This window comes from Ranitomeya variabilis, chromosome 3, assembly GCF_051348905.1.
Source record: "Ranitomeya variabilis isolate aRanVar5 chromosome 3, aRanVar5.hap1, whole genome shotgun sequence".
In the NCBI taxonomy this organism is placed as follows: Eukaryota; Metazoa; Chordata; class Amphibia; order Anura; family Dendrobatidae; genus Ranitomeya; species Ranitomeya variabilis.
The window spans coordinates 718,750,965-718,773,000 of NC_135234.1; the positions used below are offsets into that span (position 1 = coordinate 718,750,965).

General features: G+C 47.2%; 1 protein-coding gene across 2 annotated transcripts in view; it reads right to left on the reverse strand.

Annotated features, from left to right (window-relative positions):
- Nucleotides 1-22,036, reverse strand: part of RNF17 (ring finger protein 17) — a 362,040-nt gene that overhangs the window by 335,893 nt on the left and 4,111 nt on the right. The window lies entirely within an intron of this gene.

A 22,036-nucleotide genomic window follows, 5' to 3' on the forward strand; every position in this document is an offset into this window, starting at 1 on the left:
TCACGTGTCTGTCTCGGACCAATGACTGGGCCTGGCTCAACACTTTCCAGATCGCATACAGCTCTCTGAAATTCGATGATCTTGCCGCAATCTGAGGAGTCCATTCTCCCTGGTAGTATGTTCTTCCTATATGACCGCCCCATCCGTATTGACTGGCGTCTGTGGTAACCGTAACACAGGGATCGAGTACCCACGGTACTCCCTCTCTCAGGTTCCTCGGTCTGGTCCACCAGGTTAGGGATCTCTTCACTGACGGAGACACAAGCATCTTCCTGCCTAGGGAACTCTGTTTCCTGTTCCAGGATCCTAGGACTTCTCTTTGCAACTCCCGTGAGTGGAATTGGCTCCATTTCACACAGGGTATGCATGCTGTCATGAAGCCAAGTATCCTCATTGCATCTCTTATGGAGGGGGTACTTCTTCTGAATTGATGGATGTGTCTGATCAAGGCCTCTTGTCTGTCTTCTGGTAAGAAAGATGTTCTTAGGTTGGAATCCAAGATCACCCCCAAAAATTTTATTCTGGAATTTGGGACCAGGCAGGACTTTTTCCAGTTCACAATCCACCCCAGCTCTTGTAGGATGGAAAGGGTGAAAGTGCAGTCTATCTTGAGGAGTTTCTGTGATTTCGCCATTATCAGGAAGTCGTCCAGGTATGGGACTATGGTCACATTCTGATTCCTCAGATAGGCCACCACTTCCGACATCAGCTTGGTAAAGATCCTGGGCGCTGAAGCAAGCCCGAAGGGGAGACATCTGAACTGAAAGTGATGTACAATCCCCCTGTTCATTATGGCAAACCTCAGGAAATTGTGGTAGGAGAGGTGTATCGGGACATGATAGTATGCGTTGCTCAGATCTAGGGTACACATTACCATGTCTTTGTCTATTAGAGGCGTCGTGGATCTTATAGATTCCATCCGGAATCTTTTGTACCGTACCCATTTGTTTAATGGTTTTAAGTTTATAATCGTCCGGGAGTCCCCGGACGGTTTCTTTATTGAAAATAAATGAGAATAATGGCCTTCGCCTCTTTCTGAGATGGGAACTGGCACAATCGCTTCTAATTCTAACAGCTCCTGGATGTTTGTCCACATGGAGGAGTCAGAGAGCGGGCAAGGTCGGGTTACTACAAATCTTTCTGGGGGACTGCCGGAGAATTCTAATTTGTATCCCTGTGCAATTACTTGTAGAATCCAAGGATTCTGGGACACCTTCTGCCAACCCCCCAGAAATTTCTGTAATCGACCTCCCACCTTTATGTCATTTATTTGACTTTGGTGTACCTGCACTAGGGAAGATGGAATCTCTACCTTTTCCACCCTTGGGATAAGACCACCTCCCAGTCTTCCCTTTCCCCTTGTAGTCTGTCCTCTGACCAGGTCGGGACCTACAAAAGGGCTGATATTTTTTGGTATTCTCCTCAGGGAAACCTTTCTTTTTATCTGAGGCCTTTTCTAGAATATCGTCTAGAATTGGCCCAAATACTTTATTTCCTGAGAATGGGATTCCACACAATTTATTTTTTGACTGGAGATCCCCCGACCAGGTTTTAAGCCATATGGCTCTTCTGGCCGCATTAGACAGGGATTCGCTTCTAGCCGCGAACCTTACAGATTCGGCAGAAGCGTCTGCCATAAAGCCTGTTGCGAGTTTGAGCAATGGCAATGATTTAAGGATAACCTCTCTGGAAGTTTTGGCTTTGAGGTGATCCTCTAAATCGTCAATCCATAAGTGCATTGACCGGGCTACGGAGGTTGCCGCTATATTGGCCCGTATTATTGCCGCGGAGGACTCCCAAGTTCTCCTTAGCAAACCGTCTGCTTTACGATCCATAGGATCTTTTAATGCGGAAGAGTCCTCAAATGGGATTGAGGTCTTCTTCGCCACCTTTGCTAGTGGGACATCGATCTTGGGAACTTCATCCCACACTTTAATGTCCTCAGGGTTGTAGGGCAAACGAAGTCTAAAGTCCCTGGGAATCACTAGCTTCTTCTCCGCTTCCTGCCACTCTTCCAGGATCATGGAACGAATGTGGTTGTTGACGGGGAAGACTTTTGTCACTTGGGCATGTAATCCGCCAAACATCTCGTCCTGGATCGAGGTCTCCTCTGGTGTATCTTGTAGCTGCATGGTGTTACACACAGCATAAAGAAGCTCATCCGTGTCTGTTGCGGAGAAGAGATATCTCTTCCCTCTGCCCACAGATCCGTCTCTTTCTTCCTGGTCAGAATCCCCCGAAACCTCACCCTCGGAAGAGGGGCTAGATTCCCTCGGCCTCTTCCGTGAAGTCTGCGGTTCTGACTGAGTAGCCTGGGGAAGATTCAAGCTTGAGATAGAAGCCTGAACCTCCTGTCGTATCATGGTCCTCATACTGGATAGCAGCGCTGTCTGCTCATCACCCACAATTTTGGATGTGCATGATTTGCACAATGGTTTCTGCCAGTTTTCCGGAAACTTAGTGGAACATATCGGGCATTTATTTTTCCCCGATTTTTTTCTTTCAGCTGTGGGGATGGAAGGCTCAGCCTAGGGTAAAATAGAGACACGTGGCACCGTAAGTAGGAAGCAGGGGGAGGGGTGAGCTTTGTGGTATGGCTTTGCATAGCCCACTCACGTGCCCCTGAAGCTGGTCAGTCCCCTCAGGTCTGGCAGTCTCCTCCATTAGTGACAATTCTACGTATAGCCGAGTGCTCCCTTTGTCAGGATGGCCGGCGGTATACAGACCCCCCTGGTGAGATTATATAGGTTTTACCTGGTTGATCCTGCCCTCCTTACCGCCGCTGCGGTGACCGCGCTGAGCCCCTCACCGAGGCCGGCGCTGCTGCCGGCGTCATCCTCCATGCTGGTCGCACCGGAAGTGACGCGGTCGTCGTGACCGGAAGTGACGCGGCCGCTGGACCCGGAAACCGCGGCCGCACGCTGGAGCCGGCCGCTGCTGGAAGCGGTCGCTGCATACACCTCCCGGCATGCAGGCACCCGTGCCGAGAGCCCCCCGAGGAGGAAGCGGACCGGACCCCAGGAGCAGCGCTACACTGGGGAGGCTGAGGGACCCCCATGGCAGGTATCAGCCGCAGATATCTTGCGGCGGGGAAGGGAAAGGCTGGGCCCCCCGATCCCCACCATCTGCACAGCACCGTCGGAGGGCGTCTTGTAGTTCCTATCCGCAGTGGGACAGGAAAAACACTGATGGGTGGAGTGGGGAGGGTCCTTTTAACTTGTGGTTCCTGTCCCACTACGGATAAGAAGGACGTCCTCCAATGGTGCTGTCAGGTGGTGGACTGGAAAATATTGTATATTTTTCCAATACATTTCTGTATGTAAATTAAAAAAAAAAAAAAACAATAAAAGTACACATAATTATAACACGCAATCAAAGAGACGGATATAAATAAACACGGTACCGCTGAAAACGTCCTCTTGTCCCGCACAAAACGAGCCGCCATACAGCGTCATCACCCAAAAAATAAAAAAGTTATAGCCCTCACAATAAAGCGATGCAAAAATGATTTATTTTTTTTTTTTTTTAATATAAAATAGTTTTTATTGTATAAAAGCTCCAAAACATAAAAAAAATGATATAAATGAGGTATCGCTGTAATCATACTGACCCGAACAATAAAATTGCTTTATCAATTTTACCACACGCAGAATGGTATAAACACCCCACCCAAAATAAATTCATGAATTGCTGGTTTTTGCTCATTCTGCCTCCCAAAAATCGTAATAAACAGCGATTAAAAAAAAATGTTATGTGCCCGAAAATGGTACCAATAAAAACATCAACTCGTCCCGCAAAAAAACAAGACCTCATGACTCTGTGGGCCAAAATATGGAGAAAAAAAATATAGCTATTTTTTGCAATACAAAGTGTTTTTTAGTGTGTGACAGCTGCCAAACATAAAAACCCGCTATAAATAGTAAATCAAACCCCCCCTTTATCACCCGCTTAGTTAGGGAAAAATAATAAAATAAAATAAAAAATGTATTTATTTCCATTTTCCCATTAGGGTTAGGGTTGGGGCTAAAGTTAGGGTTGGGGATAGAGATGGGGTTAGGGTTTGGATTACGTTTACGGTTGGGATTAGGGTTAGGGGTGTGTTCGGGTTAGGGTTGGAGTTAGAATTGGGGGGGGGGGGGTTTTTTCCACTGTTTAGGCACATCAGGGGCTCTCCAAACGCGACATGGCATCCGATCTCAATTCCAGCCAATTTTGCATTGAAAAGTCAAATGGCGCTCCTGCCCTTCTGAGCTCTGCCATGCGCCCAAACAGTGGTTTACCCCCACATACGAGGTATCGGCGTACTCAGGACAAATTGCACAACTTTTGGGGTCCAATTTCTCCTGTTACACTTGGAAAATAAAACAAATTGGAGCTGAAGTAAATTTTTTGTGAAAAAAAAAGTTAAATGTTCATTTTTTTTTTTTTAAAACATTCCAAAAATTCTAGTGAAGCACCTGAACAGTCAATACTTTTGGAATGTGGTTTTGAGCACCTTGAGGGGTGCAGTTTTTAGAATAGTGTCACTTTTGGGTATTTTCTATCATATAGACCCCTCAAAGTGACTTCAAATGTGGTGTGGTCACTAAAAAAAAAAAAAAATGGTGTTGGAAAAATGAGAAATCGCTGGTCAACTTTTAACCCTTATAACTCCCTAAGGCTATGTGCACACGTTGCAGATTTGACTGTGGATTTTTCTGCACTAAACCCGCAGCTCTTGGCAGAAAACGTAGATGCGTTTTTTGCGCGGTTTTGATAGCTAAATAAAGACGTATTATTGAACAAAAAAAAAAAAAAAAAATGATTTGTGATGTCTTGTCCAGCCTCCTCCATTACACACAGACAGACAGACAGAATGAGATAGATAGATAGATGTAGATAGATATATGGATAGTTAGACTACTTTCACACATCAGGTTTTTGCCGTCAGGCATAATCTGGCGAGTTCTGAAAAAAACTGATCTGGTTTTTTTTCTCATAGAGTTGTATTAGCGCCGGATTGCGCCTGATGGCCTCACGTTTCATCCGTTCTTTGCCGGATCCGTCAAAAGAAACTGTTTCCGGCGGACGGAGAAAACTTAGAGGAAAGTTTTTTTGTCCGGTGAAAAAACACGCAGCGACGGATTCGGCGAAAAACGTATGAAACAGATGTGAAATTATGAATCCGGTTTTTCATGCATTTTTTCCATTGAAATCATGCACATTTTCAATTCTCTCTCTCAAAAAAACGGATCAGTTGCATCGGTTTTTCACTATTTGCAACGAATCCGTTTTTTCAAAAATTCGCCGGATCCTGCCTGATGGATAGATGTAACATAGTAACATAGTTATTAAGGTTGAAGGAAGACGAAGTCCATCTAGTTCAATATATCCATAGTTATATCTATAGATATATCTATACATATATCATAGTTATCCATGTATAGATATATAGATTTATCTATGGATATATCTATAGATATATCCACAGATATATATTAGCAAGGCCTGTTTCTTACTGAACGTTTAAAAAAAAAAAAAAAAAAAGGGAAAAAAAATGGCGTGGGCTCCCGCGCAATTTTCTGCGCCAGAGGAGGGAAGCAGACGGCCAGGGGCCAATATTTGTAGCCTGTGAAGGGGGTAATACCCATGGCCCCCTCATAGGCAATGAATATCAGCCCGCAGCTGTCTGCGTAGCCTTCACTGGCTATTAAAATAGGGGGACCCCCCCCAAAAAAATGATGTGGGGTCCCCCTATATTTTATATCGGGCTGATATTCATAGCCTAGAGTGGGGCCACGGATATTGCCGAGGAGATAACCGTCTAATGGTGGGGCGCAACCTTTGGGTGGCTCTGATAAATCTAACTATCCACGGGTGTGTCGCTAGGGGATAGTCTAAAAAGGAGCTAAGTGCCGAGATCTGCACTTTCAGGGTGCTTGGCCTAAGCCCCTTATCAAAACCAGCCTGCAGAAAATCCAGAATTCTGGGTAAGTCGGGAGTGCCTGCCGCAACCTCAGACCTGCCACCCTCCAGACAGAAACGTCTCCAGATCTTCAAGTAGATTGTCGAGGTGACCGGCTTCCTGCTAGCCTTGATAATGGCTATGACTTGGTCAGACAGGCCTCTTGCTTTCAGGATGTTCCTTTCAGGATCCAGGCTGAGAGATGTAGCTTCTCTGGGTCCGGATGGTACACTGGGCCCTGGTGGATTACATCTGGTCTGTGAGGAAGCTCCACTGGACTCTCGATTGCCAGGTCTACTAGAAGAGAGAACCAACTCCTTCTTGGCCAGTATGGAACTACCAAAATCACTCGAGCCTGTTCTTCCTTGATCTTTCTCAGAACAGCCGGGATTAGTGCTAGAGGAGGGAATGCATATGAGAGACGCTCCGTCCAGTTTTGACTTAGGCCGTCTATCCCTTCTGGCAGATTCCGGGGGTTCAGCGAGAAGAATCTTGAATCCTTCGAGTTTCTCCTGTTTGCGAAGAGGTCTATACTGGGAGTGCCCCAACGCAGGCACAGCTCCTGGAAGATGTCTTGGTTGAGTTCCCACTCTGTTGCCAACACTCTTCTGCTCAGGTAATCCGCTACGACATTCTGGGAGCCCTCTAGGTGGATTGCCGAGATGGAAAGGATCGACTTTTCTGCCCAGCGAAATATTCTCCCTGCCAGCTCCTGGAGAGGATGGTGTCTTGAGCCTCCTTGGTGTTTTAGGAAGGAAACCGTTGTCACATTGTCGGACAATATCCTGACGTGACAATTCTCCAGAGTGCGACGGTTCCTTCTCAGGGCTTCCCAGACGGCATACAGCTCTTTGAAGTTGGATGAGTTGTGAGCGACTTCTGGAGGCCATTGTCCCTGGAGGATCCTTCCTTTTAAGTGAGCTCCCCAGCCCCAGGCGCTGGCGTCTGTAGTAACTACTACGTAGGGATCAGTGGTCCATAGTACTCCGATTCTTAGTTTCTCTGAGTCTGTCCACCAAAGGAGAGATCTTCGTACTGAATCTGGTAGATGTAAAGTACTGTCCAGAGAAGACTGACGCCGGTCCCACTTGGAGAGGATTATGCTCTGTAGTGGTCTTGAATGGAACTGTGCCCATCTTACGCATGGTATGCACGCCGTCATTAGGCCTAGCACTCTCATGGCCATCCTTATTGAGACTCTGCGTTCCAGTAGGAGTCAGATCTGAACCTGCATCGCCTTCAGCTTGGCTTCGGGTAGTAGGGATATTCGGTTTGCAGAATCCAGACATACCCCCAGGAAGACCTTTTTGTGCTCCGGAATCAGGTCTGATTTCTGCCAGTTTATGATCCATCCCAAATGTTCCATTACCGAGATGGTTCGGTTCCTGTGATCCGATAGGATCTCTGGTGTTCTTGCTATCAAGAGAAAATCGTCGAGATATGGGACTATTGTAATGCCTTGGTTCCTTAGGAAGGCCACGATCTCTGACACCAGCTTCGTGAACACGCGAGGTGCTAAGGCAAGTCCAAACGGAAGGCACTGAAACTGGTAGTGACAGGTCCCGGACGGCAGAACTACCGCAAACCTCAGAAGCCTCTGAGATAGACGGTGGACAGGGACCTGATAATAGGCACTCTTCAAGTCGAGAGTGCACATCACAGCGTCCTGATCTATGAGGAGGATTGCCGATCGGATGGACTCCATACGAAACCTCTTGTACCTGACCCAGGCATTCAGAGGCTTCAGATTTACGATTGTGCGTGAGTCGCCTGATGGTTTCGTTATGGAGAACAGGGACGAGTAATGTCCCTGACCTACTTCTAGTGGTGGTACTGGTACTATGACTTCTGAGGAAAGCATATCCATTAAGTCTTTTAACATAGGAGAGTCTAGCATAACCACCATAGGTACGATGTACCTGTCTGGTGGAGGGGAGTAGAACTCGATACTGTAGCCTTCTGACACCGTCCGAAGGACCCATTGATTTTGAGTGACTCTGCCCCAGTTTGTTGCGAAATGGCGAAGCCTTCCCCCTATAAGAGTGGCGTCATTGCGATTTAGATTTAGAGGAGGGGCTGAAGAAGAAACTCCTGTTCTTATTACCCTGGCCGCGGGAACCCCTATTAAAACTGTCAAGGTGAAAATATATTTTCTTATATACCTTTTGTACTTTTATATATCTTATACTGTGAAACAATAAGTTTTCCCTTGCTAATGCAAATGTAACTGTATTAAAGATGGCTGCCAGTGTTCATTCTTCACTTCAGTTTAGAATCTGAAAGGTTAAAGTTTCATTTCTTCTGAAATCGAAACTTGGAAATAGAAAGAAGAGGAGGAATCCACCAGGAGACGCCCAACGAATCAGAAGGACTGAGCACTAGACGTATACTGCTTAAACCCCGCCTATTGCATTCCTTTTTAGTACCGTGTATTTGGAAAATAAAGTTCAGTTGGTATGACTGTGGCTGACACATAGTCACATGAGCATGCACTGAGATTGAACCAGCTACCTGTCTGACTCATTCTTACCCGGTACCACATGCTTATAGTTTAATTTGGAATGACTGGTGAATGAGGGTATATTGTCGTTACGACCCCGACAATTTGGAGCCCAACGGGGGGCGTGGACAGCGATCCGAGACCCTCTGGACCCATGCTTGGATGTCTGCGGATGATACCCGTAGTGGCTGACCTCGAGGACTGATCACCCTCCGCACACGGTAAGTGGCGATCATGTACACTGTATATGTCACACTTGCTAGTGTCTCAGCCGTTATTGGTTTGTCTGTGGTCTCCTTGGGTCCGGGAGGTGACCGGTCGAGTGGTGAGATCGAATGCGATCCTGTGCCACGCTCTGAACCAGCAACTGAGAGACGTCGCATCCGGCGCGTCCTCATGTACACCACACCTCCTCCACCGGTCATTGTACTCCGTTCAACCACGCTACCCGTGACTATTGTCTAGTAGTGAAGTGGAGTGAAAGATTGAGCTAGTTGTAGAGTGTGGGGCGGCTTAGAGAAAGGGATAGGAGACGCAGCCTCTGTGATATTGTACTAACCGGTAATTAAGACGTCCCAAGTGGGGGACCACCAGAATTTTGAGTACAAATAGGTAATTAAGACGCCCCGTACGGAACCACCAGAAATAGGTAATTAAGACGTCCCGGAACGGGACCACCAGAAACAGGTAATTAAGACGCTCCGTACGGGACCACCAGAATTTTTCTGGAGGGGTCTCATTAGGAGGCTGCCTCCCAACGGTTTAGAATATCGTGGCAGGATAGTCTGTAATCACTGTTGTTCAGGTTAGGGACAGACAGGAAACATTGAGCGTGAGGCTCTTTTCCTAGTACGTCGAATGTGAGGCTCCGTAATATATATATATATATATATATATATATATATATATATATATATATATATATATATATATATATATATATATATATATATATATATATATATATATATAGAACACCAGTGTTGACGATTGCTGCCAGTGGTTTACTGCAGAAAACCATAGTATTCTGTGAAAAGATGTTGCGTCTCTTAAAGCAGAAAAAGTCTGTGCCCCACAAGTTAGATGAGGATGCTGTGGAAGTCAAGGCAATAGTAGAGTCACGGGAGGGAAAGAAGGCAGTCAAGAATGTTGAGAGATTGTATAAGCATGTAGGATTGCCCTCGTCAGGGAGATTGCAGCCGGCTATGTGGCCCAATCTCATAGAAAATAAAAGGGGCATGTTGAAAGATAAAGGATTGTTAGAACAAGCGCAAGCTCATCTGCGAGTTGCGCAAAGCTTGAAGAACAAAGGATGAAAATAGGTTGATGGAGAGGGAGGATCAGACAATGTAGAACCCGTGTTTGGTTATAAAATGCCTTTGAACTGTGATTTTACAGATTGTAAAATGGCCGCCGTGCCACTGGTGATGAGAATGCAGTCCCAGCCACCGCCCTGTAATGGCGGCGGAACGAGCTTTCCAGAAGCGTAGGTGTGTCCTGTTTGTGTTGTGCAGAATCCAACCTGGGTGGAGACCTGCCACGTGTGCGTGTACGGGCCGTCCTTGGGGCTCCGCCCAGACCATGGAGGATCATAGGAAAGTTTTGTAGAAATTAAGTCTGAAAACTGCTGCAATTTGTTACTTTGTAGAAGATACGGAGCTTTTTATCAGTGCTGTGTAGGAGAGGGGAGGGGCGTGTGAGCCCCTGCGCGACCTGCTTGAAATTTCTCCCCTCGGTGCTGTGGGCTAGAGGGAAGGGGGGCCATGTATTGCATTCTAAAGGTACCTTCACACGAAGCGACGCTGCAGCGATAGCGACAACGATGCCGATCGCTGCAGCGTCGCTGTTTGATCGCTGGGGAGCTGTCACACAGACCGCTCTCCAGCGACCAACGATGCCGAGGTCCCCGGGTAACCAGGGTAAACATCGGGTTGCTAAGCGCAGGGCCGCGCTTAGTAACCCGATATTTACCCTGGTTACCAGCGTAAAAGTAAAAAAAACAAACAGTACATGCTCACCTGCGCGTCCCCCAGCGTCTGCTTCCTGACACTGACTGAGCTCCGGCCCTAACAGCAGAGCGGTGACGTCACCGCTGTGCTTTCACTTTCACTTTAGGGCCGGCGCTCAGTAAGTGTCAGGAAGCAGACGCTGGGGGACGCGCAGGTGAGTATGTACTGTTTGTTTTTTTTACTTTTACGCTGGTAACCAGGGTAAACATCGGGTTACTAAGCGCGGCCCTGCGCTTGGTAACCCGATGTTTACCCTGGTTACCAGTGTAAAACATCGCTGGTATCGTTGCTTTTGCTTTCAAACACAACGATACACGGCGATCGGACGACCAAATAAAGTTCTGGACTTTATTCAGCGACCAGCGACATCACAGCAGGATCCTGATCGCTGTCAAACTAAACGATATCGCTAGCGAGGACGCTGCAACGTCACGGATCGCTAGCGATATCGTTACAAAGTCGTTTCGTGTGAAGGTACCTTTAGTTTTCTCTGTCCTTGGTTTAGTACACGCTGAGAGATTTATGTTTAAAGCAATAAGTACTGTATGAAATTGGAAGTGAAATAGACCTGTGCCTAGTCTTAGAGAAAAACTTGTAAGTAATTGAAAGATTGGTAAAAGATTTACCTGCATTTATATATATAGCAAATTGAAGATCAACAGGGGGGCTCCCTGTTGGATAATATGGTCCCTCCCTAGCTTCGTTATGTCAATTTTCAGATTAAGAGTTTGTTTTAATCGGTGTAAATGGCAGACCCCCCAGCCCGGAAAGGCTCCTACATCTCCTCTTCCCGTGAAACCTTCACACTTACAAGGCCAGACTTTCCAGGAATCTGAAGTTTGGTTCCCCTGTCATTCACGCTACTATATCACACCTCAGGAATCCCAGGTTCTTTTCTCAGTGGGGTATGGGGACATAATTACCCACCAGATAGGAGCTATAGTGAACCCAGCTAATTCTACCCTGTCACATAGAGGTGGTTTGGCCCAACAGATAGCAAAAAAAGGGGGCCAGTCATAGCCCAAGAGTGTCAGGCCTACCTTGCCACTTATGGCCCCTTGCATCCAGGAGACGCTATGTCCACCCAAAGAGGGAATTTGCCCTGTGATATAGTGTTACACACTGCAGGCCCCGTATATGATTACAAGACACCCGAGCGCTGCCGTACAGTATTGCAGACTGCCTTGCAGACAGAGCTCACCTATGCAGGACATACTACAGGTGTGCTGATTCAGTTTTATGGAGACAAACAGAGACCTGTTGCTTATTACAGTGGCCGCCTGGATACGGTGGCAAGAGGAAGTCCCTTATGTGTTTGGGCTGTGTTGTCTGTCCAGCTGTTGCTACACAAATCTTCAGAGATTGTTTTGGATTATCCACTGATGGTCCACATCCCACACGATGTATATAGTATCCCTGACCAGGTACAATCTAGCCACATGTCCATGGCTGGACAGCTGCGACTTCAGTGTGCTATTCTCATGCCTACTAATGTGATTTTAAAAAGGTGCACTGTCCTGAACCCCGCTACTCTTCTCCTAGTTCCTATGGATCCAAAGGGGGGAGGAGTAGGTGATAGGTGATATGAGCAAGGACACTCTTTTTCTTTCTAGAATGGATCCAGAGGAACAGGATCAGGTTTCCAAACCACATGATTGTCTAGAATTGATGTCTCAGGAAACGGCTGGTCTCTAGTGTGCCTATTCTAATGCTGATTTTGAGCTTTTTGTAGATGGATCCCGTCACCAAGATGACCAAGGACGCTTCTGTACCAGATATGCTGTGGTCTCAGAACATGAGGTAATCAAGGCAGAGTCAATGCCAGCTCATATGTCTGCACAAGAAGCAGAGCTCAAGGCGCTCATAGAAGCGTGCAAACTGGCAGAAGGTAAGACTGTAAATATCTACACTGATTCCAGGTATGCTTTTGGCATTGCACACGGTTATGGGCCTATCTGGAGAGCCAGGGCTTTCCTGACAGCAAATGGCCACCCCATTAAACATGCTGAGGCAGTCCAGCAACTTATGAATGCACTACAGCTTCCCACCCAAGCAGGTATCATAAAGGTAAAGGCACATACCAAAGGCACTGATGGACGAACAAAGGGTAACGCACTGGCAGACCAGGCTGCCAAGAAAGCAGCAAGCACTCCTGTAGCCTCTCAAGTACATCACCTAGACACCCCACCATCTCCACTTGTGTCAAAAGACATCTTAGCCCGGTTACAAGAACAGGCAAGTAAGGAGGAGAAAAATAGGTGGCAAAAGATAGGGGCTTGCTCTGATACCGTCACTGGACTATGGGGGAGGGGTGAAAAGGTCTGCGTACCACAGGTACTGTACCCAATGATGGCACAGGTTCTGCACGGGAATGTGCACCACTCGAAGACGGCCATGTGTGACACCCTACAGAAACAATGGATTGCCCCCGGGGTTTTCCACCTGCGCAGAAGGGCAGGTACAGAGCTGCATGATATGTGCCACACATAATCAGAGTAGGACAGTGAAAACCCCATCCAAGCACACTCCCCGGCCCCTTTAACCCATTCCAGAGACTGCAGAATGATTATATTCAGTTACCCAGGGTAGGGACGTATGAGTATGTGTTGGTCTGCATTGATTTATTTTCAGGTTGGCCAGAAGCCTACCCAGTTGCCAAAGCTACGGCTAAGACAACGGCGAAGAAACTGATGGCTGAGATCACATGCAGGTATGGAGTTCCTGAAGTCATTGAAAGCGATCGGAGTTCCCATTTTACTGGAGAGATCATGTCAGAGGTAATGGCAGCACTGGGGGTAAGTCAAGCATTGCATACTCCATCCACAGAGCAGTGGAAGAGTGGAGAGACTAAATGGAACTCTTAAGCTTAAAATCCAGAAGGCAATGGCAGAGACTGGTAAACCATGGACAGAATGCCTTCCTCTAGCTTTGTTTTCAGTAAGATATACCCCAAACAGGAAGACAGGACTGTCACCGTATGAGATTCTGTTTGGCAGGAGCCCCAATTTTGAATGTTTCTTTCCACAACAGTTGCAACTCAAGTACCAGGACTTGACTAGCTATGTGCAGGCCTTACATGGACACCTTGCCAAAGTGCATTTAACTGTCTTCAGTTCTCTTCCAGACCCAGACAAGGATCCTGGACACCATCCCTTTGTGCCAGCAGACCTGGTGTATGTGAAAAAATTTTTGCGCAGAGATTGTCTCCAGCCGAGATTTGAAGGACTTCACACGGTGATCCTGGTCACCCCCACTGCAGTAAAACTTGAAGGAAAGAGCACTTGGATCCACGCCTCACACTGTAAAAGAGACCGAACCAGTGTTTAGTCACAGTAGTGACTGAAAGGAAATGTTGCTGTTGTTTTTGACCTTGGGACTGGGGGCCATCCTCGCCCCTACCTTTTCGGCCCCTAATGTAAATGAAAATACTAAGGTCCCACTATACTCTGGGTAAACCTGACAGCCCCGGTGAATATCTGGCGATTTGATTTCTGTGATGTAGTCAAGTGCCTCGAGACTGAACGGGTGGTAGAGGGAATTATCCAGTTTTATATGTGTGTTACCAGAAATGACAACAATAACCGTTATTATTGGTCAGATGCTGCCTGGAATACGGGAGATGATTGGGGATATAAACCTAGCGAAGCCATGTTCCCTAAGCATGGGACGGGTAGGAGTCTCCGTGGGAGAATGCATCTAACAGCCTTTCTGCAACCACCTAGAGGCTGTAAATGGGGTAGAAGCTGTCACCCCCTCCTCCTGAATCTTGAAAACCCCCAATCTGCTGATCTGCAGACGTTCGTATTGGGAAGGCATTATAATTATGTATTTAGTGCTGGACCCTATGGGTATTTAGGCCATATACAGCTCCAGGATATTAGCTCTAGACCAACCAAGGCCCCTGTTACCAGTACACCTAAAACAGGCCCAGGTGAGCGTTTGCAAAATGTAGTTAATGAAGTAATCCCCATTCCAGGTCTCAGTTAGCAAGAGGTTTTCTCCATAGAAACACAAACAGCCCCAAGGAAAAACCTATGGTTAGAATGGATGAGATACAATGTAAGAGTCCAGAATATCTCTGTAGGATGTATTGCTTGTGCTGCTGCGAATACACACCTATACACACATGCATTGCTTTTTCCTGATGACAACACCACTGCCTGTGTCATGAATCTGTTGAAAGGTTTGAAGCCCACTGATTGCCCAGACTACGTCCCACTAATTCATGAGAAACCCAGACTAAAGGTCCCAGGAGAAGTAACCGTATTAGCTGACAATTACACCTGCTATAAATCCCACGACACCACAGGTACACCAGTAGGGATCTTTGAGACAGGTTTCTGCAAAGAGAACAGTTCTCTAGATATTGACTTGCTAATCAAACATACACAATGTATGTATGACATTTATTGGTTATGTGGAGATGGTAAGCTCCGTCCTAGGTTGCCTAATGCCTGGCTAGGCCAATGCACCCTTGTTAAACTAGCCATGCAGTTCAAGATTTTACCTTGAGATCCAGAGGTACCTGACGAACCTACCAGAAAGAGGAGAAGTCTTGATCAGCTCCACATGAGTTATGAAGAAGATCCACTAGTATATATTGATGCCATTGGAGTGCCAAGGGGGGTGCCTGACTAGTTTAAAGCCCAGAACCAGATTTATGCCGGCATTGTTTCTATAATCCCATAGGTGCAGATTAATAAAAATGTTGAATGGATCAATAATATATATATTACAGAGAACAAAGATTTGTTAATTATAGCTGTGATGCCTTTCAGGATATAGTTGAGGACTTGGGCCCTAACACTTGTATGACCAGTGCTGCAACCCGACCTAAGAGAATTACACTGAATCCTGTCCAGACAAGATCACATGTAGTGACATAAGAAGCTGACACAGGATTGTGGTTGGCGGATAGTGGGGACATTAACTTTTAGGAGTAGGCTGACAGTAATCCTTTTGGGAAGGAGCTGTAGACCAGCATGTCATGTCACGCCCCCACCACCAAAGAACCAACCACATCAGGTAGGGTAAGACCGATACAGGAGTATTATCCCTGGAGGCCCTCTGACTAGCTAGCTACGCAAAACAATTGGCTGACCCTGAGAACCAACCTTTCTCATTCTACAGACAAATAATGACCATATGATGGACGTATTAAGTGCACCTAGGCAGGCCTAGGTAGTTAGTGAGCACAAAAACAGGTGACATGCTAGGACGCAAATTAAGATTTTCTACAGATGTGACAAAGGAGAGAGTGTAGAGCTATACTTTGGACGGTTACAGCTGAAATGGGAAGACATGGAGTACAGTCCCATAAACCCACCTGATGTTAGAGTATTGGTAAATACATTCATTGACGGTATGACCAAAGACTTACGAGACGAAATATAGACAGCCAGACCTGAATGGCGAAATGTAGATCCGAAAGACCTGAAGGTTTCTTAAGAAGTTGAACAAATTAGGACAATAAAACGACGTGTCATGTATGCTGGAGCAGACACATCTTTCTTCTCCAGTTGGTTAGGTGGGATCAAGGGATTCCTTCAATAAGTTTGTTTGGTACTGATTGCCCTCCTTATAATTGGATCGATAATTCTCTGTTGTGTTATTCCCTTGTATAAAAAGGTTATTGCCAAAGCAACTCCGACTGGTGCCTTCCTCAATCAAGAAATAGATCCACCAGAGTACAATGGTACTGATCCAGGGGAGATCCCTAAGTATATTCCCCCTCAAGAGAGTAGACAAAACCTCCCATTCTCAGATGATGCTAAGAGATTTAGTTTAGGGACAGTGGGAGAACTCCATGTGAGGTTAGTGAAGGGTTCAGCTGCCTGGAGGCCTCTCGCTAGGGGAGAGTTTCTGAGGTGTCTGGATGAAGAAATCCACCTCCCCTTTCCCCATCACATGGACAGTCTCGAAGGATCTTTCTTTAGGGGAAAAACTTAGTGTTTAGGGGGGATTGTCAAGGTGAAAATATATTTTCTTATATACCTTTTGTACTTTTATATATCTTATACTGTGAAACAATAAGTTTTCCCTTGCTAATGCAAATGTAACTGTATTAAAGATGGCTGCCAGTGTTCATTCTTCACTTCAGTTTAGAATCTGAAAGGTTAAAGTTTCATTTCTTCTGAAATCGAAACTTGGAAATAGAAAGAAGAGGAGGAATCCACCAGGAGACGTCCGACGAATCAGAAGGACTGAGCACTAGACGTATACTGCTTAAACTATTGCATTCCTTTTTAGTACCGTGTATTTGGAAAATAAAGTTCAGTTGGTATGACTGTGGCTGACACATAGTCACATGAGCATGCACTGAGATTGAACCAGCTACCTGTCTGACTCATTCTTACCCGGTACCACATGCTTATAGTTTAATTTGGAATGACTGGTGAATGAGGGTATATTGTCGTTACGACCCCGACAAAACCTCTATTGGATCTTCCCCCTCTGAAGTCGGACTGTCTTCTGAAGGGAAACCCTCTCCGAAAGGACTGAGACCTCTTAGGTTTGTCCTCCGGAAAACCTTTTTTCTTGTCAGAAGCCGACTCTAAGATAGTGTCGAGGGAAGGACCGAACACCCTTGCCCCTGAAAAGGGAATTGAGCACAATTTTGTTTTGGAAGCATTATCGCCAGACCAAGACCTTAGCCAAACCGCTCTTCTAGCCGCATTGGACAATGATCCATTTCTGGCTGAAAACCTGACTGACTCAGCCGTCATGTCAGATAGAAAAGCTGTGGCAGATTTCATTATGGGTAGAGAGTTTAGGATCTCTGACCTTGGGGTCTTATTAGAGAGATGCTCCTCTAATTGACCCATCCAAAGGTGCATAGACCGGGCTACCGAGGTAGCTGCAATGTTGGCCTTAATTAGAGCCGCAGAAGATTCCCAGGCTCTCTTTAGCAATATGTCCGCCTTTCGATCCATCGGATCGCGCAAGTTCGATGAGTCCTCGAATGGTATAGCTGTCTTTTTGGCGACCTTCGCCACCGGGACATCCACCTTGGGTATCTCGTCCCATAGCTTTACGTCATCCGGCTCGAAGGGTAGGCGCGCCTTAAAGTCTTTAGATAATATCAGCCGACGTTCTGCCTCCTTCCATTCTTCAAGCACCATGGCCTTGATATGCTCACTAACTGGGAAGACGGTCTGCCGACGTGACATAAGTCCCCCAAACATCAGGTCCTGCCTGGATTGTGGCTTAGATGTCTCTTCCACTTGCATAGTGCATCGCACCGCCTGCACCAGATCATTCGTGTCCTCTGCCTGGAAAAGGTATTTCCTCTGATGATCCTGGCTTCCAGAGGGAAGCTCGCCCTCTTCCTCAGAGACAAGGTCTTCAGAGTCAGACCTGTCATCAGAAGTATATTCCAGCTCCCGTCTGGCCCTTTTGCGACTGGGCATAGGGCTGGGCTTTTCCACCATGGTAGCCAGAGAAGCTTGGACCTCTTCTCGTATTAAGGACCTCATCTCGGATAATAAAGTGGGCTGCTCATCTCTCATAACCTTGGATGTGCAATCTGCACATAAGGTTTTGCCATGAGCGTCCGGGAGTTTCACACTACATATAGGGCATCTACTGGACTTCCCAGAGGCCTTGCCGGACTTCTTAACTTGACCAGGGGGGACAGCGGGGGTTCCCTTATCCTTAAACGATATAAGATAGGGAAAGTAACAGGGTGGCTGCTTATTTCCAGGGTGCTAGGGGAGTTTGCGCTATGCGCACTTACCCCTTCCTCGGGTGGCATGCTTTCCATGGCTCCGGAGTAGCAGGTCCCCGCAGCTGTCAGCGTCTGACCGAAGCGCTGCAATCCCTGAGCGATCCACGCTGGTGCGCACGCCTCCCCCGTACATACAGCGTTACCGGAAGTGACGCGGTCCCCGGAACTTCCGCCGGAAGAGTCAGAACCCGGCGTCCACACCGCTGATGCTGCTGCCGACCTCGGGAACCGCGTCCGCAGCCGAGAGCCTCCCACCGGGAGGAGCGGCTGCTGGTCTTTGGAGCAGAGGGACCCCCCTCTGGAGGGTTTCTGCCCTGAGCCTCTTGACAGGGGGAAGGATTTGGCAAGCCGCACGATCCCCCTGAGCTCCGGGTAAGCTGCGCAGCTTCTCTCGTGCGTCCCTTGCAGGGACAGGAAAAACACTGAGGATTGGGGGTGGGACCGGACCTTTTAAACTCTCGTGTGTTTCCTGTCCCAGCAAGGGGAGGAGGACGTCCTCCATAGTGCTGTCAGGATGACGTCCTGGAAAAGTATTTTAATATTCTTAATTTAACCATACTTACCATACTCGATCACCTGTAAAAAATTAAAAATAATAAACTTTATATTCTCTGTCCGACGCAGTCCAATTATTAACGAGTGTCCCACGACGATCTCTCCTATAGAACAGTGACATCGGGTGATGTCACTGCTCTATAGGGCCTTCAGTGACACACTGACAGGAGACAATGGTTCCTGCTGTGTATCACTGAGGCTACCTGAGTTCAGGGTCTCACTTTATGGCATTGCTGCGTGGGAACTTTCTCACACAGCAGTGCCACAAGTGAGACTAGGGACTATTTTTTACAGTGGCGGAGGAATACAGTACAGGAGGATATCTTCCGTCATTGTATTCCTGGAGCCCCTGGAGAGCGCTCGCATCAGCTGATGCTCTCCACAAGAGATCGTCGTGGGACACTCGTTTTAATTGGATTTCTGCAGATCATGGAGTATAGTGTTTGTTTATTATTTTAATATTTTTTACAGGTGACAATGGCTTCGGGGATCAAAGTGACAAGTGATGGTGAGTATGTACTCTATGTTGTATGTACTGTATGTCTTGATGTTGCATGTATGTAGTATGTTGCAAGTATGTAGTATGTATGTAGTATGTATGTAGTATGTATGTAGTATGTAGGTATGTAGGTATGTAGGTATGTAGGTATGTAGGTATGTAGGTATGTTGTGTTGAATTAAAAAAAAAAAAAAAACCACAAACATACATTAGCCGGATGATGGGACTACTACTGTCCCATCATTGGCTAATGTGTCACTAACTGTCACTGTAGCAGGCATAGCGGGATGGGACTTGTAGTCCCATTGGACGATGCCTGCCTGCACACACACACACACACACACACACACACACACACAGCCCGCAGTCCCGGCACGGAGAGGCCACAGACCCGGCACGGAGAGGCCGCAGACCCCGCCCGCACACAGTCACCGCCCACACTCTTCCCCCCTCCCGAACTGCAGCGTTTCCACCTCAACTAAACCACAGATCTTTTTTACATCTGCGGTTTTGCTGCGGAAGTGCCCAACTCAATGCAAGTCAATGGGTGCAGAAACGCTGCAGTTCCGCACAAAGAATTGACATGCTGAGGAAAAAACAACGCTGCATTTCCGTGCGTTTTTTTTCCGCAGCATGTGCACAGCGGATTTGGTTTTTCATAGGTTTACATGGTACTGTAGACCGCATGGAAAACTGCTGCAGATTCGCAGCTTCAAAAACGCTGCGGATCCACGGTAAAAACCGCAACGTGTGAACATGGCCTAACAAGAAACAATTTTGGTTTCAAAATTGTGCTGATGTAAAGTTGACGCGGGAAATGTTACTTATTAAGTATTTTGTGTGACATATCTATGTGATTTAAAGGCATGAAAATTAAAAGTTGGAAAATTGCAAAATTTTCGCCAAATTTCCGTTTTGTTTTTTTCACAAATAAACGCACATTTTACCACTAACATGAAGTACAATATGTCACAGGGATCAGAATTGTAAAAATAAGGCTACTTTCACACATCAGGTTTTTTGTTTCAGACTAGAAGCTGCCAAAACCTGATTGGCTCTGCTACATAGAGGTGATGAACAGATCACCTCTATGTAGTAGAATTACTGACTTGCTTTGAGCGCTGACCACTGGGTGGCGCTCACAGCAATCCGGCAGTGACAACCATAGAGGTCTCTCAGGAGACCTCTGGCTGTCATGCCAATGAACCAGTGACCCGCTATCAAGTAGCGGGGGTCACCAGTGGGTGAGTTTCTGGCCCGATGGCCGAAAGCTCGTGTTAAATGCCGCTGTCAGCGTTTGACAGCGGCATTTAACAGGTTAATAGCCGCGGGTGGATCCCAATTCCACGCGCAGCTATTCCGAGCACATGTCAGCTGTTCAAAACAGCTGACATGTACCGGGAAATGGGCTCAGCGCCGGAGCCCACATCGTAAGGAGGGTGTCCAACATCGGCATACTATTACGCCTGATGTTGGAAAGGGGTTAAATATATTAAGCCAGAGAGCGGATGATATTACCTGTCAGAGGAGGTGCTTGAAACTGGATGTGACAGTCTGTTGGGAGTGCTTGATGAGAGGATGCTGAATGGGGTATTGTAGAAACCCCTGGATCTTCTTATTCTGTTTAGTGGTTATTTCATCATTATACCCGTAATGGGGGCTTTGGTTGCCCCTACTGTGATGAGGCAGGAGCCGGATTTGGCTCACGACCCTCTCTCGGAGACGAGTGTGGCTCTCAAGGTCAGAAAGGTTGGGGACCACTGCTCTAAAGGCATAGAGCCTACAAACAGAGAGCTCTTAGCCCAAGAAACTGAACACTCAGACTGCAGAAATAGCTGGTAATGTGACACAATGTGCAGTAAACCATTAAATTATAAATACCTCTGTTGCGAAAGGAGAGGATTTTTGTAAAGTAGTGATTGTAAATAAGCTTGTTTTAACACACACTTATCAATTTTAACCATTTAAAAAGACATCCCAATATACATTTCACATATTTATCATACCAGGAAAAAGCCAGTGTTTAAAATGTAAACTAATAGAAGTACCGTATTTTCCGGCGTATAAGACGACTTTTTAACCCCTGAAAATCTTCTTAAAAGTCGGGGGTCGTCTTATACGCCGGGTATCGCCTTGTACGCCGGGTGTATATGGTAGGTGGGGGGGGAGTGGTCCTGATGACGACGAGGGGGCGTCTCACAGGAAAGTGAGTATCCCCCATTACCTCATCATAGCGCTGCAGCGTGGGGTCTCTGTGCTGGGAGCGGCGGCTGCTGTGCTGTGGGGCGGCGGCTCCTCTTCTGCAGTGTGGGGCCTCTGGTGCCGTGGGGCGGCGGCGGCATATCTTCATGCAGTCGGGGCTCCTCCGGCATCTCCGTAAAGCTCGGAGGCCCCGCGTCGCTGGCAGCTCCATCGGTACAATGCGGTGGCCTCCGGGAAAATGGCCGCTGCTCAGATTCAGATCTCGCGTCCCGAGATCTCGGGACGAGATCTGAATCTGAGCATGCGCCGCCCCCAGCGGCCATTTTCCCGGAGGCCACCGCATCGCACCTATTGAGCTGCCTCCGGGAAAATGGCCGCTGCTCAGATTCAGATCTCGTCTCCCGAGATCTCAGGACGACATCTGAATCTGAGCAGCGGCCATTTTCCCGGAGGCCACCGCATTGTACCGATGGAGCTGCCAGCGACGCGGGGCCTCCGAGCTTTACGGAGATGCCGGAGGAGCCCCGACTGCATGAAGATACGCCGCCGCCGCCCCACAGCACCAGAGGCCCCACACTGCAGAAGAGGAGCCGCCGCCCCA